Genomic DNA, 14,750 nt, shown 5'->3' on the forward strand with positions numbered 1-14,750 from the left:
AGTAGTAATCGGAGGTTTAAGAGTTGCAGGAGGAGAAAATTTATATTACACGATTATTCTGTCTCTTAAAAAACTAGTCCCCCATCCCTTGAGCTTAAACCCTAAACCACTCTCTGCACTTTCCATTCTGATCTCCTGCCAAGGCTGAGTCACCCCTGTACTCATTTGTGCATTTATTTAATCTTTCTTAATATTGGTGGAGAACCAAGAGCAAGACAGCAAAAATAAACAAAAACACTGTCTATGTTAGAGGTGCCAGCAGCCACTTGTAGTTCCTGCCAAGGAGACGGGAAGAGATAAAAAGATGCAAACACTTGTAAAAATGTTACTTTTTGTATAGCAGAGATGCACAATGGGATTAACAGCACAACGTATCATATAACAGTTAAAAATACTTTCGGCAAGCTTCCATTGTGTGATTTCATTCCTCTAGTTTTTATTTTGTATATCTATTCATTATTCTGAGGCTATGCAGTAGATGGCACTCTACATGCATCGTTTGGCGAATGTCTTTTATCTGATATATATTTATTATTTGTTTCTGGTTTGCTTTTATTTCCAGCATCTTGTCACTCAATAGCTTACAGATACACAGTGAATAGGTAATACATGTGAAGCCACAACATTCAACATCATTAAATTTCCAATTTATTATACTCAGCACAAAAACTGGATCACAGAGTATGTGTGTGTGTGTGTGTATATTATATATATACATATATATATGCGTGTGTGTGTGTGTGTGTGTGTGTGTGTGTGTGTGTATATATGTGTGTGTGTGTGTGTGTGTGTGTGTCGAAGACCAGACAATAGGGCACTGTATGGAATCTAATAGTGCTTTCTAATGAAATATCCAATAAGATCACAACATCTCTGTTTGGCCCACTACTGCACTAATAGCAAACTCAGCCAAATCTGGAGAGACAGTACATTTGAATTAGACCTTATCCAACATGGAGAACCACAGAGCTGTAAGTCCTCCCTGGGCAGAGTCCAATTTCACCCAGCCAACTACCCCAGCAGCTCCCTCTTGACAGAAGTTATAGCCCAATTCTTCAACGTCTGCCTATCTGGCAGTCCTACGTGGTTCTGTGGAACAAATCCAAATATAGCTTTGTTGCAGGAACAGATTTAGCCACCTGGGAGGCCAGAAGCCAATTTGCAATTATAATAACTTGGTCATATTTTTTGGTACTGCTAATATAATAAGAGTAATGACAACACTGCAATACCACACTTACATGCTTACATGTTTTCATTTTTATTTGATTAATGAATATATTATTTTTTAGGATTTGTAACTTCTTTAAAGGGGTTCTGTTTAAATCTAGAATCTACTTCACTGAAGAATACCTAAAAGTACATGAACAGACAAAATTAGTTTGATTATTATTATTATTATTATTATTATTATTATTATTATTCAACATTCACTTTAATTATGCTGCAGCATTTATTTATTTAATTGTGGGGTTGGGGGTTCAATTCCTGCTGCCACCCTGTGTGTGCAGAGTTAGCATGTTCTCCCTGTGCTTTGGGTGTTTCCTCTGGGTACTCCAGTTTCCTCCCCCAATCCAAAGACATGTGTTGTAGGCTGATTGACATTTCTAAATTGTCCGTAGTGTGTGAATGTGTGTGCGATTGTGCCCTGCGATTGGTTGGCACCCTGTACAGGGTGCCCCCCTGCTTGTGCCCAAGTCCCTTGGTATAAGCTACAGGTTCTCCCGTACCCCTGTGTAGGATAAGCGGTACAGAAAATGGATGGATTGATGCATTTATTTATTTGTTGTTGCTTATTCATTTTGATTTGATCTGGGACCACAACAGTTTCTAAATATTGCCTTTGTTACAACCCTTTTTGTTTCTGCACAAGAAACCAAGTGAACCACTGGCTCACTGTCAGTGAGTGGCAAAGGTTGTAAAATATATCAAGACAACAGACACCAGTTTAATAGTTAGAAAAGTAATTCATAATCATATTTATAATAAGTGTCAGGGTGAGTCTCACCAAAATACTAAATAAAAGACTTCTAGCTCCAATTTTTAAAAAATCTACATTTCCTTGTCAGAACCAAAAGGAAAGAAAACAGTTTCTCTCCTTTCTACCTATCTATCCCCAAAACAGGAGAAAGTGCACTCACCCTATAGTCCCAAGACAGCTATAGTATTCCTGTGTTTACTTTTACTTTCACATGTGAAGTCAGCCATGCTGCGCCACAGTATAACACACTCGGAGGAAAGCGCTGTCTACCCTCTTCTGCATGCATGAGCTCACAAATGACCACAATTGACTAGTGTCACTGTGATTGACGAGAGAGAGAGAGAGTGAGTAATGACAAAGAGTGAGTAATGGGTAATGGCTTTCTGTTCTCATAGCCTCTGATGACTGTGGCCTCATTGGGATTTGAACTTGTGATCTCGCTATGATAGAGTGAAAGCTTGTCTGTTGCACCACTTGGGAGCCCATATTACATTGGAAAAACACCAAAAAGTAACTAAAGTTACATGAAATTCCTACAGTCTCCACATTCCATCTGAGTATTATATTAATAACTAATTATGTACTTAAATATTGTGTCAATGTGATTCATTAGTTAATAAGCAATTCATCAAAAATGATTAATTAGACATAACTCAAGTGAATTAATTACTATCATGGCGCTAGTACACTTTTAACCCAAAAACCATAGTTGTTGGTAAAGTTTACATACTGCTTACCAAGGTAGCTTGGTTAAATGTCGGGATTTTATGTTGATACCTATAATATTTTTCATTTCCTTGTCTCTCAGCAAGCACTTACAACACTTGGATGCATTTATCCTGGAGGCTCAAAGATAAAAATGAAGTGATTCAGTTTCAGCAGGTGGTATGCAGTGTCATTCATCGAATCCAGCTTTCAGTCCATCACAATGAGAAAATACGTCAAAAAACGTCAGTCAGTCAGTCAGTCAGTCAGTCTCTCTCTCTCTCTCTCTCTCTCTCTCTCTCTCTCTCTCTCTCTCTCTCACAAACACACACACATACACGCACTCATTCAGTCACACAAGCTTCTACTTATGGATTCTTGGAGACAAGCATCTGAAGGCACACCCACTCAACATTTAACGATGAAAACAAAACCCATTAACATAAATAAAACCACTGCTTTCATTAACAGCAATAATTAACTGTTGGTTACTGACAACCACATAAATCAGTTACAGTCTGTGCTGCAGCTTAGATGCAATTCTGTTATAAGTAAACACTCATAAGGATCTGGCCGTTTAAAAGTGCAGTATATATTTAGAGTGCATAGAATTGCCATACTTTTCAGATGCTATTAGTATTAGACACCAACCTGCAACAAAGGCAGGAATTCGGAAAATAAATTGTTGCTGCAGTGAAACTGACAGTGTTATTTGCATGTTTCCTTTGAGAGAAGGTATAATTATCTCTTGTAGGGAAATCGATTTGCGATCACGAAGGACTTCAGGAAAGAAATCAGGGCTGCTGAAATGGACAGTGGTGTCGGCGCAGTCCTCTGGAGTAGGCTAGTATGTGAAGTAGGTCTTTATAAAAATCATGATTAAAACCAGAGTTGGGTGTAACATGTTACAAAGTAACACTTTACTGTATTCTAATTACTTTTTCTGATAATACAGTAATGTAACACATGATATTTTAAATTTATGTAATCTGATTGCAGTTACTGATATCAGTAAAATTACATTACTTGCGTTACAAATGTATTATTAAGAAAACAACATTAAGTAAAATGTCTTTTTAAAATAAATCACGTTTTCCCCCAAAGATTTTTTCTTTAGCCCTGAATAATTCTCCACTTGGAGGGTTTGTCAATACGTAACTGAACGCCAGTAAAAGAAGACCACGTAATTTTATATCTTTAGTGAAATGGAAGATGGATACACGCTGTTTTTTTAACCAGTAAATGGCTTGAAACTGAAACACTAACATCATCTGATGCTGAGCAGGAAAACAAGGTGTGTAAATGTCTATATGAGTTCCAGTTTACATGAACATGATAGAGCATAAGGAAAGATAATGTACTTTGCATGGCACTTACCTATACAATGATAGCTTAGTTGTGCCTCCCCTTGGCTAGCGACACCAAACGAGCCTAGTTAGAAAAGTTTTATATTTTATCGGCCTGGTAGTTCAACAGTCAGTGCGTTTACATGGACAACAATAATCCACTATTAACCCGATTAAGACAATACTGTGATTAAGAAACTACCATGTAAACAGCAATTTTTAATTACCTTAATCTGATTAAGGTCATACTCAAAGTAAGCACTAATCGAATTAAGATACGTGGAGTACTCCTGTTTTAGTCACATTATGGATGAGTATTACAGACATGTAAACACCTTAATCACATTATTATTTTATTCAGAGTAAGGTCAATAATTAGATTACTGCTGTCCATGTAAACGTAGTCAGTCACAACAACCGAGGCAAGTGATAAATGATAAATCCAACTTTTTCTGATCAGGTCATATTAGTCATCTTTAGTGGATTACCTTTTTTGAGTAACCTACACAGGACTGATTAAAACAGGGAAAGAGAGAAAGCCTAAATTAGATATAGAATTGGCTAACAACAAGGCTTACAATAAAATCTAGGGAACTGAAACTAACATAACAATGATAAGAGTGACTAGTTAAATCACAGACAAGAGTTTGAGACAAAGAGCTGTATTTAGAGTCTGCAACCTGAGCCCACAAGCTCAGTATTTATGCAGGGAAAGTTACTTGTATTCAGAGTTGAGTTATGCACCTGCTTAAGTTGATTTTCTTTGCATAGACTATGCAAATTACCTGCATATAGTTCTTGCCTTCAAGGTTGTCAAATTTTGTTGTTGAGTAGAATTGTTCAGGACAAGGTTCTTCAGTAGCATCTAGACCTCCACCTTTAAAGATAAATGGATGATAGAAATAAACGGGCAATAGAAATGAGTACTGATTAAACAGATTTTTCCCCTTTGCTGTGAATTATGTTATAAGCTTAGTGGTTAGCACATTTGCCCCAGACCTCCAGGGTTGGGGGCTAAAGTCCCATCTCTGTCTTGTGTGCGTGATGTTGCATGTTCTATCAGAGCCTAGGGGGTTTCCTCTGGGTACTCCGGCTTCCTCCCCAGTCCAAAGACATGCGTTGTAAGCTTATAGCCATTTTCAAATTGTCCATAGTGTGCGAGTGTGTGCGATTGTGCCTAGTGATGGGTTGACACCCCGTGCCATGTGTAGGATTACTGGTAAGGATAATGGATGGATGGATGGATGGTTGGTTGGATAAAAACAATGATATATGAATGAGAATATGGCAAGCATTAAAAGAAACATGCAATGTCTAGCAGTCTAGTATATTATATACTACATGAATAATATACAATATACTGCAAACAGAGTATCCAAGATCAAGGCAAAACTCCAGAAACAGGAAAACACACTAAGGTCAAAACTTGAAATAACAAACATGAATTTAAGGCTTGGTACTTCAGGTAAAAATTCAGAGTTGATCATTTGCAGTGTGACTCAATGTAGAGCGTGCTTAAGTAATGTGTGGTGGTGATTGAGTCCAGATGATTGATCAGTAATCAGGTGACTGTGAATGTGACAATGAACATGATATGTGGGTGTTGTAGTCCAAGGTGTCCATGTTTGTAGGTGGAGATACATATACGTATTGTGCGAAGTGGAGTTTAGTGCAAATTCAGATGTAGACATGAAACCCAGTAGTAATTATCACATGAAAGATTGCAAATTTGGTTTAATTTAAAACATGATTTCCACACTTATTAGCTGGCAGTTTAAAAATAGCACTTGATCCAGCACAGCTTTGTTTCATTTAACAGCATGGCTTCCACATTTGGCTTCATTTCTTTTACAGTACTGTGCCTACTATGCCAATCCATAAGGAATGTCTCTGATAAACAACATGCTGCATCTTCAACTCTGAATAACGCCCAAATGATTTTGCGGCAGAGCATGTATATTATATACACATACATACAGTATATTATACTGTATAATTATATTATTTATATATATATATATATATATATATATATATATATATATATATATATATATATATATATATATATATATACACACACACACACACACACACAGTATCTCACAAAAGTGAGTACACCCCTCACATTTTTGTAAACATTGATTATATCTTTTAATGTGACAACAATGAAGGAATGACACTTTGCTACAATGTAAGGTAGTGAGTCTATAGCTTGTGTAACAGTGTAAATTTGCTGTCCCCTCAAAATAACTCAACGCACAGCCTTTAATGTCTAAACCGCTGGCAACAAAAGTGAGTACACCTCTAAGAGAAAATGTCCAAATTGGGCCCAATTAGCCATTTTCCCTCCCTGGTGTCATGTGACTTGTTAGTGTTACAAGGTCTGAGGTGTAAATTGGGAGCAGGTGTGTTAAATTTGGTGTCATCGCTCTCACACTCCCTCATACTGGTCACTCGAAGTTCAACATGGTACCTCATGGCAAAGAACTCTCTGAGGATCTGAAAAAAAACAATTGTTGCTCTACACAAAGATGGCCTAGGCTAAAAGAAGATTACCAAGACCCTGACACTGAGCTGCAGCACGGTGGTCATGACCATACAGCGGTTTAACAGAACAGGTTCCACTCAGAACAGGCCTCACCATGGTTGACCAAAGAAATTGAGTGCACATGCTCAGCGTCATATCCAGAGGGTGTCTTTGGGAAATAGTCATATGAGTGCTGCCAGCATTGCTTCAGAGGTTGAAGGGGTGGGGGGGTCAGCCTGTCAGTGGTCAGACCATACGCCGCACATTTCATCAAATTGGTCTGCATGGCTGTCATCCCAGAAGGAAGCCTCTTCTAAAGATGATGCACAGGAAAGCCCACAAACAGTTTGCTGAAGACAAGCAGACTAAGGACATGGATTACTGGAACCATGTCCTGTGGTCTGATGAGACCAAGATAAACTTATTTGGTTGAGATGGTGTCTAGTGTGTGTGACGGCAACCAGGTGAGGAGTACAAAGACAAATGTGTCTTGTCTACAGTCAAGCATGGTGGTGGGAGTGTCATGGTCTGGGGCTTCATGAATGCTGCCGGCACTGGGGAACTACAGTTCATCGAGGGAACCATGAATACCGACATGTACTGTGACATACTGAAGCAGAGCATGATCCCCTCCCTTTGGAGACTGGGCCGCAGGGCAGTATTCCAGCATAATAACGACCCCAAACACACCTCCAAGACGACCACTGCCTTGCAAAGAAGCTGAGGGTGAAGGTGTTGGACTAAACCCTATTGAGCATCTGTGGGGCATCCTCAAACAGAAGGTGGAGGAGCACAAGGTCTCTAACATCCACCAGACTCGTGATGTCATCATGGAGGAGTGGAAGAGGACTCCAGTGGCAACTTGTGAAGCTCTGGTGAACTCCATGCCCAAGAGGGTTGGAAAATAATGGTGGCCACACAAAAGATTGACACTTTGGGCCCAATTTGGACATTTTCACTTAGGGGTGTACTCACTTTTGTTGCCAGTGGTTTAGACATTAATGTCTGTGTGTTGAGTTATTTTGAGGGGACAGCAAATTTACACTGTTATACAAGTTGTACACTCACTACTTCACATTGTAGCAAAGTGTAATTTCTTCAGTGTTGTCACATGAAAAGATATAATCAAATATTTACAAAAATGTGAGGGGTGTACTCACTTTTGTGAGATACTGTATATATTTAATAATTATTAAATATCAGTATTCTTCTTGACAATTGTTGACTTGTTGCACAATAGTAATTTACCTTAAATTTGTGTTGTAAATACCATGCCTCTACTAAATGAGCATGCTAACATACCTACTGCTAGTCACAGAACAGTCCTGAACAAGGCATGTGATATTCACACACTGAAGGATTAATAGGATTTATGACAGCTCCACTTACATGAAATTCCTGTTAGTTGTGACTAGCCCGTAGCGCAGCATCCAGTAGGTCCATATCCCCGACATGAGGTCTAAACAAATCAGGCCTGTTTATTAAAAGTGAACATGCAAAATGAACAGGAGACTCCTGCCTAGCACCTGCTGCTGTGAGTTTTAACAAAACTCTGTGTGTGTGTGTGTGTGTGTGTTTGCATGTGTCTGTGTGCTCTCAGATTCTCATTTCATGAGAGGTCCAGCATGGTGGAAAAGGACAGCAGGGTCATGTGTGTTAATTGGCACAGAGGAGAAGGTCAGTGAGAAACCAGTGGATAATTGGCTTGAGCTAACAGGAGGAACACTGTGTATGATAGTGAATTCTCTTGTAGTAAGATCTTTGGCTGCACAAAAAAACCCTAGTCAAAATGTCAAGCAAACAATAAAGAGGTATACTAGGCTATTGACTAAATGTATTACTCAGCAACTGTGCAATTTAACTTAAATTTCTGAACAAGCTATTGGAGGAGGCACATATCTAATAGAATAATCTGATCTCACACAAAATCAGCAGGAATTATAAAGAGCGCAGTTTTGTTGCCAGCCATACTCGTCAGCCGTCACTGATTCTAGTTAATATATCCAAAACTGAACAAATGTTTAATTGGAAATGCTGATATGACTTCCCCTTGAGCAATATTCTAGCACCTGTATAATATTTTACCAATATTTTATGCTGTTGCCACAAGAAAATGGTGTTTGACCTTTTGCCTATTCTTGACTATTATTTTGCCTGACAATATGTACTCACAACTTCATCCACCTGCTTCTGAGTTCATGACACTGGGCAACAAAAGCAAAAAATGCTTTTTCAGATGTTTGTTTTCCACATTGAATGGCCATAGGTCATTTAACACAATGACTTATGTTTAAATATTGGTTACTGGCAGTAAATTTGTCATATGTTTTCTCAAAATGACCTCAAAATGATCAGCCTTTGAAGGTGGAGCCCTCTCATAATTTCACATAAACGTTCATAAGTATTTAAAGTCAACTTTATATTTTTTCGCCTTCAGTAACACTTTATTTAGATAATTGTAATAAATATAATTTGACATGTTAAGGTTGACTACTATTTTGTACTTTTATACATAAAACTATGCACAATAGAATACTGATCTTTTTTTTCTAAAAAATAATAAGTTTGTAGGGTTATCATCATTAAATGACAACAAATGCTCCATTAAAATATATATGTACAAATTTTGCTTTATTTGCATATCTCTAAACATACAATATATGGTGAAAAGTCCTTGTATTCAGTGTACATTTTCACATATAGTGTGTTTTAGTAAGATAGTGTTTAGCACTTTGTACATAAAAACCCTGTGACAAACAAAACCAACATAATAATGGCTTTAATTTCATTCTGAAGAAGATTTATAGCAAAGTTGTTGTAAAAACTCTTATGAATTTTGGTATGGGCATTATAAATGTATGTAAGTGGAATATATGTTATACTGCATATAAATTATATAAAGGTCAGTGATCATTAAATAGTATTACAGTTACTAATCTGTAGTTGTACTAATCTATTGCATTTACTAATCTATAGTTATTCATTAAGTATTCTCTACTGGATGAGAATTAATAACTATGAGAGAATATTTAGCATACTGTTTAATACCTAGCACTTTAAATACCCATGCTATTTTCTTTAAGATATTCTCAGCCCCCCGGGACTCATGTTTCCTGCTAAAGTGCTCCAGCCATAGATGCCATCCCTAAATCATCTCACTTTGCAATTGAAAAAAAAAATGTCATGTCACAGGCAAACATGAACACACCTGTGTTTTCCAGATAAGACAACCCACAGACACTGCCACCTCTGCATATTAATTCCACTTCTGACTCCTTTACGTTACATTGGCAGAAGAACGGCTTTGCAAACACCAGAGTGATGCATTACTTCTCCAGTCCAGGCAAAAGGATCTATACAGATCTGCCAATACTAACTGCTCGTCATTGGCAGACTTGTCTCAAGCTTTTAATTAAAATAGTCTGACTTCATTTTCTCCCAAGGTCAGAGGTGATGTATTGGAACATATGGACTGATAAATCATTCAAAACACGAGTAGATTGACAAATAGTTTGTTAGATTCACTTTTAATTGAACTGTTCATAGGGGTTGAAGAGAAGGAGGGGGAGGAAGACTTCAAAAGACTGAGAGACTTTTGATATCATTTAAATTTTGGTATGCTTAAAAAAGTCTGAGATGATTCATTCTAAGGGATAAATAAAGGTCAGAAATGAACAGTCTGTTTTTAATCATTGACCCCTGTTCTGATCTCTTCACATCTAAAACATGCTCTACAGAAGATTATATCATAGCACTGTTTTATTTATTAATATGGTGATTCTATGCTTACAGTGTCATTTAGCCCATAAACTTTAGTTTTTAAATATTTTTTCAACATTGAATGAAAGAAAAAATTCATTTAACCATTCAGTGAAATATGAAACCTAAATGATGGCAATTTTGCTTTTACAATGGGTTACAGGGATTTTTTGTTTGTTTGTTAGTTTTGTTTTTTAACCAGGTGGGGGTGGCTTAGTAGTTAGCACATTTGCCTCGCACCTCCAGGGTTGGGGGTTCGAATCCTGTCTTGGTCCTTTGTGCACAAAGTTTACATGTTCTCTCCATGCTTACCTCCCCCAGTCCAAAGGCATGTGTTGTAGGTTGATTGGCATTTCCAAATTGTCCATAGTGCATGAAGGGTGTGTGAGTGTATGTGATTGTGGATTGTGCCCTGTGATGGGTTGGCACCCCTCCCAGGGTGTCCCCGCCTTGTTCCCCGAGTCCCCTGGCATACAGTAGGCTCCAGGCTCCTCAAAAGCCAAAAAATCCGCATTGAATATAATGCATAATCGCTATTGAAAGCAATTGCCAATTGTAATACACTTAAACGTTTGAAAGATATTATGTGCAGAGACCTAGAGCAAAGGTTGGGTCATGTTCATATCTCTCTCTCTCTCTCTCTCTCTCTCTCTCTCTCTCTCCACAACTTAATTCGTATTAACTATGCTCTGGTCATAACTACGTATTGTATGAGATTAGATTGATATAACAGCATCAGCTCTCCTAAGCAGCTATAGATTGCAACAATAAAATCTCAATTTCCTTTGCTACCTCAATTCAATTTCTATCTGTTATGAAAGGATGGCAATGGCAAGGCCCCAAACTGCGTGATTATATCCTTTGCAAGCATTTTGCTGTTATTTGTGAGATTCTGACACTGAGCAACAGGAACCCCTAACTTTGATATATAGCATCACATAGCAGCACTATGTTTTGACAGGCCATGACAAATGATCTCCATTGTTCAAGATTAATCTGTATTAGGATAATGAGCGCGTTTGACTTGGGGGAATTTGAGATTAGCCTTGTGATGTTTACAGCAATGCCGTTCAGAAAAAAATAATAATTATAATAAATAAATAAATAAATAAATAAATAAATAAACAGTAGCTGTGTTTGTCAGATGGGGGTGAGAGAGCTGGCCAGAGCTGCTTTTCAGTTGCAGGCTGTTCCAGGAAGTGATGAATGAGGTAAAGCAGGGACAATCCATCATGAGGAGGAGTATTAATTAATGTTGTAGGAGAGGTGCCAGCAAGGCTTGTTCAGCAGAAAAGAGGCTTCTGAGTTTTTCCCAATAGTATCAAAAATGTACAGTACCTTTACTGCCATGACTAGAGCTAGCCAAGTGGGCAGTAGAGGGAAAAAAAAAGTGATAGGAGTAGAATGGAGTTTCAGCTGCTTGCTAAGAAATGCCTTGTTGAAATCAAATAAGCAATGCTATTTTTTTAAAATAAAAGAACTCTTTGGAATTGTTTGATGTTTAAGAGCTTTAGTTAATGTTCATACCAGAATCAGAATGGAGAAATGTCTTGTTAATGGGTCAGACTGCTTTGAGCTGACAGGAAGGCTATGGTAACTTAAATAACCACTTTTTACAATCGTGGTGAGAAGAAAAGCCTCTCAGAATGCACAACACCTCAAACATTGAAGGGGGGTGGGCTACAATAGCAGACAACCCCATCAGGTTTAACTCCTTTCAGCAAAGAACAGGAGTGAAGAGTCTACAATTGGCACAAGTTCACTAAAACTGGAAGAAAAAAAAAAAAAAAAAACTTGGCTATGTTTTTCTAATCTTCAATTGTCCAGTGTCAGTGAGCCTGTGCCCACTGTATCCTATGATTACTCTTTTTGGCTGAAAGAAATAGAACCCGATATGGTCTTCTGCTGTTGTAGCCAAATCCCCCCTCAAGGTCATATATGATGCTATTTGTTTGAGACAAATACCTGCTTTTTTAAATGGTTGGGATGAAGGTTATGGTGTTATAGTAACCAGGTAGGCTACATGAGCTATGCATTTTCCACCTTTCAAAGATGGTTCTAGAAATTCTCAAATTCATAAAGATTGTGATGATTGCCTCTCTGCATTTCTGATTGGCTGGGAGTTTACAAGGATTAATGGTATTGTAGTAGATGTCATGGCATTATATGCTGATGATAGAACTAATATTCATAAACTATTTGTTACTTTACAATATCTTGTTTTACACTTTAGTGTAAAACATCTACTTTATGATTACAATGAAAACGCAAAAGGGTACAGATGAATGAGTGGCTAATATGTAAAGAAATAAAAAGTATTGCCACAAATAGAACAAATTAGACCTATTTCAGAAGTGTTTTGATGACTAATCATATGAAAATGGCTTATATGATTATTGTTGTAAAGCTTCAGAAATAGGTCTAATTTGTATTAGCCACTCGTTTTCATTTTAGTCATTCATTACACAGACGGTGAGGATTTAATACGTAACCTGCTCACGTTTGTATTCAGACCTCAGATGTAAGGATGGGGTTAAGCACTATATGGACATTTGCATGGGATTTGTGGTGCACAGGGCACAGTCTGCCTAAAACAGAGGCGTGTCTCCATTATGTGTGACCTTGTGTCTGGACTTAAACCCATTTTTCTTGTGTGATATTAACTAGAGCAAGGAAAAGTATTAAGTCCAGCTCCAATATATCATGCTAAAATTTACATTACTGTGCAAAAGTTTTAGGCAGCCTATTTTTTAGAACAAACATTATTATAGATTTCAATTTTATGATGAGTCAGTACAAAAACATTTTAGATTTCCAAACATTAGTTTTCCAGTACAAAATTAAATGTTACAGAAAGATGTTTGTATGTCATTAAAGAAACCAGCATATTAAGTGGTAAGAGACACTTTTCAGGGGGAAAAAAACAAACAAAAAAAAAAAAAACATGATGGCTGCTGGATTTTGCTGCAAAAATAAGAAGCAAGTGGAGTGTCAAAGTCTCCAGAAGAACTGTGGCTGGTTCTGAAAAATACTCAGCAAAATTTACAGCTCACTTCTAAAGCAAAGGTTTGTCACACCAAATATTGCCTTTGTTTCATTTATTACTGTTTAATGCTCTTTATAATATTTTTTAATGGAGAAACATTTAATTTCATTATTTTTGAAGGCATCTTTGCATGTGCCTAAGACTTTTGCACAGTACTGTATGTTTTGGATTGGTAAAAAAAAAAAAAACAAGAAAGTGAAATGCCAGTAATTAATGCCGACATAAAATATACAATATTAAGCTATTTTTTAATCATGTTAATAAATATTTTTTTAAAAATTCAGGGTTTAAAGCAAATGCGTGTCTTTGAAGAAGAAATATCTAGCTACCTTAGAGACGTGAACTTCACATGCAGGTCATTTTTGTCATGTCACGTCCAGTTTCAGTAACTATTTCAGCAACGTTTCTATTCACCACTGCAAAACATGGCCAAAAGTAGGTCACCTGATTCAGTCACCCGCTCTGCATCGCTGGACTTCTGTTTGCATACACCTGTCACTAATCACACACACACACACACACAGAGTAATATATCCTTTAGAATGTTCTATATTTCTGCATAAATATGACCTAAAACATGATAAGATTTTAAGTCCAAAAAGTATACAAAATGAACCCAATTAAACAAATAAGATAAAAAAAATATTATACAAGGTCATTTATTTATTGAGAAAAATGATCAAAGATTACATAACTGTGAGTGGCAAAAGTAGTGAACCTCTAGAATTAGCAGTTAATTTGAAGGTTAAATAAGAGTCAGGTGTTTTCAATCAATGGGATGACAATCAGGTGTGAGTGAGCACATTGTTTTATTTAAAGAACAAAGTCAAAGTCTGATCTTCACATGTCTGTAGGAGTGTATCATGACATGAACAAAGCAGATTTCTGGGGACCTCAGAAAAAGAGCTGTTGATGCTCATCAGGATGGAAAAGGTTACAAAACCATCTCTGAAGAACTTGGACTCCACCAATCCACAGTTAGACAGATTGTGTACAAATGGAGGAAATTCAACACCATTGTTACCCTCATTTGATCATCAGTCCTAGATATTCGTAGATAATAATCCTAGATCATCTTCTGATAAGCAATCTGAGATTTTTAGAACAAATACTACATAATACAAGGAATTGTTCCTCAATTATTAGATTTGAGTCAGGCATTACATTTTTAACTATTAAAACAATCAATGTGTGTGTATATAACACTCTACTTTGTTCCTTCTCTTTGCCAAAATCATTTTTATCCCTTGCCTTTTCCCGGGTTATGAATAAAATCCCTTCATTTGCTAACTATGTAATTAGCTGCAAAATTAAGCAATCAGCAACAAAGCCCCATTAACTGCTAAACAAAGCTCTGCTGTCTGCTTTAAATGCTATTTGGTG

The 14,750-nt window shown here is 37.1% G+C and overlaps 1 long non-coding RNA gene across 1 annotated transcript; it reads right to left on the reverse strand.

Moving 5' to 3' along the window:
* Positions 1–641: 641 nt before the first annotated feature.
* On the reverse strand, positions 642–13,878 carry LOC108258519 (uncharacterized). Its single transcript, XR_001810688.3, has 5 exons — positions 13,697–13,878; positions 7,952–8,021; positions 4,818–4,909; positions 4,064–4,117; positions 642–1,089 (listed from the first exon to the last, which is right to left on the reverse strand). It is a non-coding gene; the product is annotated as an uncharacterized LOC108258519 (long non-coding RNA).
* Positions 13,879–14,750: the final 872 nt, after the last annotated feature.

Source organism: Ictalurus punctatus, chromosome 26, assembly GCF_001660625.3.
Source record: "Ictalurus punctatus breed USDA103 chromosome 26, Coco_2.0, whole genome shotgun sequence".
NCBI lineage: Eukaryota > Metazoa > Chordata > Actinopteri > Siluriformes > Ictaluridae > Ictalurus > Ictalurus punctatus.